Consider the following 5310-nt stretch of genomic DNA (forward strand, 5'->3'; position numbering starts at 1 on the left):
AGAAAATAAAAAAATTATTATTAAAAATGAGATTAAAACTTAACTCAATATTAGAAACTAAAACATTATTTTACGCTAATTTTTCCCTTATAGCTCGAACTTTCCTTTCTTCAATAAGTACCCTTTATGCGTATAGCTCAAGGGAATAACCACCAAATGGAGATTGTTGTAGCTATTAAATAATTATTAATAAAAAAATTTAAATATTTTATTTTAAAAAAAATTTTACTCCCCTCTTTAAAAGATGAGATAAGTCTCAAAGTAGTCCCTAAAGTTATCCTCGAGCCTCATAGTGATCCCTGAAGTTAAAAATTACTCATATTCAGGACTCAGACTCGTCCTTCCAGCCAATTTCGTCCAGCTGGCGCAACCGGAAAGCTGACTTAAACTCGTAGGTGACACGCTGTCAGCACAACGGCTAGCTAACGTGGCGCCATAAACTGTTTTGACTCAATTTGGTCTCATCCCCAATTGACTCTCTTCTCTTAAAAGGCAAAATTTAATTTATTATTTGTCAAAACCAAGAGCTTCCGTAGCATCACAAACCAGCTTTCTTCATCTTCTTTTGATTTCGGAAGCAATGCAAGGCAATATGCAAGTTTCTGGATGTTCCAAGCAGAAGACAGTATACATCAGGATAAGAACATTTTAAATTTGTTGTCTTTATTAGAGAAAATTTTCTCCAACAAGTGCCAACTAATGAACAAAATAGACATTAAACTAGAAAATGAAAATAAATGGGGAAAACACTCATCAAGGAGGGCTCGCCTGCTCGGAGATATATTAATGCAAAAAGGCTGCTTTTTTCTAAATTGCAGTCATGGCCATGACGAAATGGCGTGGCGGATTTTGAACCTGCCAAGAAGTCGTCGCGGCAGCTTCGCCACAGCATTGCTTCCGCCGCAGTTGGGCCTCCTCGTTCCAAGTGGTTTTTCTTTTCCAACAACTTTTCCTCTCTTTTCGAGACTATTCTGTTACAAAACATTAGTTTTCTTTTTTTTTTTTCTTTTTTTGTTTGTTCCTCTCTTCCATTCCCTCTCTATGACTCAATTTATGAACCTCTCTTATTCTATATCCTTTGTTTTTTGGTGTTTCTTTTGAATTTTTAGTATTTGACTATGCCATAATTGTCATTTAAGCTCTATATCTTATGTCTTTAAACGTATACCACATATCTTTCTTGAATTCTTCTATCGGATACCTTTTCTGTTCCTCTCTTAAAAACTACAGAACTCTGTTAGGTCACAAAAATAGCTGCATCAAGCATAAGCAGGAAAATACATTCTCTTAAAAATCTTCCGTGATACCCTCCGTGCACTCTTATATTTATAATATAATCGTATCATAGAACAGGCTCTTTGAAATTTGATGAAATAATTACCTTTGCAATATCAAAACTGCATTCGTTGGACTCTTTGGACAAAAATTTTATAGCAATAACACATTCAATCTACATAATTTCACATCACAAATCAAATCATTAACACGTCAGCAAGAAAACTCTAATGCTTTTCATGTACAGTTTTTCTACTGATAAAAGCTACAAACTAACCAAAAACGCATACAAATATGACATCACCAATTGTTTTAATCTTTTAAGGCATAGAGATGTAATAATCTTGCATTAGAATAGAAAAATCTAGTTCAACATAAATGCATATGTAGGTGTAAAACACAATCACAATCAACGTCTAAGGAAAACTGTTTAATAATAAATTTAATATGAAAATCAAAATGGATTAGAACTATTTCATAAACATAATTCTATTTGATGAAATCATGTCCTTTTGTCAAAATCATCAAAATTTGAATGCTTACTGGTCAAGTTTTTTCAAGCTACATATACATTAGAATAAAGCATGTAACCAATGTTAGAAGGAAAATAGTAACTTACACTTTCATAATGATTCTAATTAATAGAAGATTGAAATGTCGTAATTATGGTACACAACAAATTAATTGCGCTCTCCTCCATTCACCACAATACATACAATGAGCAAACCCACTGGATAATTTATGCTAAAATAAATGATACACGAGAAATTTTATAGAAGTTCATATCCTATTAAGGTCATTTGTAATTTTTCATATCCTGTTATCGGCTCTAAAACGCGAATTTATGTTTCTATTCATTCTCCTCATAATGCTTTTAAATGATTGTGGGTTATTGGAGCTCCCAGCTGCGTTGCTCGCACTAGTCATAACGTGTGGTTTTTGAAGATGGAGAAGACACTATAGGAGAAGCAACAGAGAAGAGTCACCTCTGGTGCGATGGAGAAGAGAGGAGAAGATAGTCAATTGGGGATTAGGGTTTTTAATCTCAATTTGGGGACCAAATTGAGTCAAAACAGTTTATGTTTTCACGTCAACTAGCCGTTGTGCTGATAGCGTGTTACCAACGAGACCAAGTCAGCTTTTTAATTGCGCCAGCTGGACGAAATTGGCTGGAAGGACGAGTCTGAGTCTTGGAGTGCAACTTCAGAGATAAATATGAGTAATTTTTAACTTCAGGGATCACTATGAGGCTTGAGGGTAACTTCAGGGACCACTTTGAGACTTATATCTTAAAAGATGCTAAAATGACACTCTCCTCTCTTTTATTTATAATCCTAATCCTTTTCTATTTGATTTAATTGGCCTTCTTCCATTTGGTTTAATGGGCCGAAGCCATAAGGAAATCAAAGGAAGAGAAATAAAGAGTAATTTATATGTATATACATGTACATATATAACCATGGATCATTTTTAATTATGACACCTAATCACTTCCATTATATTAATCATCAACTTTACTTTATCTTTCATTTCATTCACCGAGCCTTTGAAAAAAAAAGAGAGAGACCGAAACTTTTCTTGAGGAAATCGTGGCCTTCACCAAGACTTTCGACTTCGATTTCTTGAGATCCGTAATCCCAATAAAAAATCTAATTCGGTAAAAGTGTTTATATTCTCCTTCTCTACACGTTGACGTTATTTTTGTTCGATAGAAGCTGACAGTGACGTAATTCCCCTTCTTCTTGAATTCGGTTAATTGAAGTTCTAGGAGGCATAGATGATTCCTGACGTTTTTCTCTTTAGCAGCTCGGTCAGAAAGTTTCTCCAGAATTTTCATTGTTGTGATTTTTGCATAAAGATAGGGTTTAGTAACTTTATAATAATTAAATATGAATTTGATAAGTGAATGTTTGTTTCATTGATTATTGATTGAATTTGACTGAATTTATGTTGAATTTTGTGATATATTGATATTTGTGATTAGTTTGAGGTTTGGTCAGTTTAAGTGCAGCCAATAACCGAATTATTTTGATGAATTCGGGGCTGAAATGTTGTTGGTAATCAAGTGGAATTGGTGAGATTTGATGATGACATTGAGATTTAATAAAAAATGAATTGATGACATGCTTTGAGATATGGAAATGATTCGATTTTGGAAGTGGTTGGATTTTAATTGGTTTAATTTTATAATTTCTTTTATATTAGAAATGGTTTTGATTTATTAGAAACGATTTGAAAGAATTTGAGAATTGGTTTGGATGGGACCCGAGAAGGGTGGCAAAGTCCGAGTTTTAGGGGAGATGCTGCCAAAATTTTGTTATAAAATTTAAGACTTTGTTTAAAATATTATTTTGAAAAGGATTGGATTTGAGAGGTTTTATTAATTGATTTTTGATTTATTAAGAAAATAGTTATGTTTCGAGTTTAATTCATTTTGGAAAAGTATATGTTTTGAGTTCGATTTATTTAGAAAAGAATTATTTTATGATTTTAAATTATTTAAGAGAAGTATTATGTTTTAAGGTTGATTTAAATATAAAAAAGGATTTGTTTTGAATTTGACTTAAAAAAATGTTATTCCTAGGAGTTTAGTGAACTTTAAAAGTAATTGAATTTTGACTGAATAATTTCGTTTTGCGACGTTTTGGAAAAAGTTAAAGAATTAATTTTAAGGATGGAATGGGGAATGGTGTTAGCTTTGACATTGGTTTGGAACCTCCGATTTGTATGGTTTGGTTTTGATTTGATTTAGAAACTTTATTTGATTAACTCAATTTAAGAAAACAATGATTGTTAAGGATTTCCAATGAACTTAAGAAAATGAGATTGGTTGTTGCTCCCCTAAAATCTAGAGCCTTTGCTGAGGGGTTTAACTAGTAAATGATTTCTCTTTGTCTTTCGAAAGAAGAATTAGTTTAAGTGAAATTGTTTTAAAGGCTTTGAAGAATTTCATAAAGATGTGGTTTTGGTTTTAAAAGAAAAAGAACAAAAAAGAAAAGAAATAAAGAACGAGATGAGATAATTGTCTACCTGCTAAAAACGAACAGAGATATGGTGGTGAGTCCACCGAGATTTACTTTCCAGAAATACATCGGCTAATCCAGGGGATCGCCGCACTTGTAAGACAGAGGTTGCTTACAGAGGTTATGTTTGCATAGATCGGCTCAAGAGAGTCGCACCTGTAAAATAGAGGTTGCTTATAAAGGTTATGACACTGAAACCAAACTCAGACAAAGGTTGCTGAGTTACGTCGGGAGTGGGTCAAAACCGACAGATGAGCTCATTTCCTACACTAGGGATAGACATGCATCATACTTGTTTGTGCATATTTGTTTGTGAGTGTGTTTTCTATGATTGTGTGTGCTTGTGATTGAATTCTGTGTTCTATAATTGTTGAATTGGGTCGTACTTTGTTGACTGTTGTTGCTGACCAAGTATATATAAAATGAATATAACTATACACCCCAACCCTACTAATAACTCCCCAATTCTTACCCCTTATCTCCACCCCTTTCAGCTACAAGTGCGAAGGCTTATTGCGAAGCGGCGAGAGCACAAAGGAATTTGTTTACGAGTTGAGTTGTTAGAATTTGTTTCCCCATTGCCTTGTTAGTTAGAGTTTTGTTCAGAGGAGTAGATTCTGTAATTGCTTTTGTATGTAATACTACAATGTATTATCAATATTAAGCATGTGAATATGTGTTGTTTGTTCTGATTGAAAATGTTATAAATTTTAGTAAAAACCATCGACAGATTTATGCGTAAAGGCTCAATATTACATAGATAATAAAAGGTATTAGGTTAGTAACGCCTTGCTTTTAGTGCGATAAGGAGGTACTAAAAGTTAGGGTAGTGTTACAATTCCCCTCTCTTATAACTTTTAAAAATTTTTTTCTTTAATCTATTTTAATTTTTTTTTGTGTTAACTAATGTTAATTTTATCTATTTTTTAAGAAAAAATAAATTATTTTTTATAAAAATACTCTTTAGCAAAAAATTTATTTTTGTCATTAAATTTTGTTTACTAAAATATCT

This window comes from Arachis ipaensis, chromosome B04, assembly GCF_000816755.2.
Source record: "Arachis ipaensis cultivar K30076 chromosome B04, Araip1.1, whole genome shotgun sequence".
Lineage (NCBI taxonomy): Eukaryota > Viridiplantae > Streptophyta > Magnoliopsida > Fabales > Fabaceae > Arachis > Arachis ipaensis.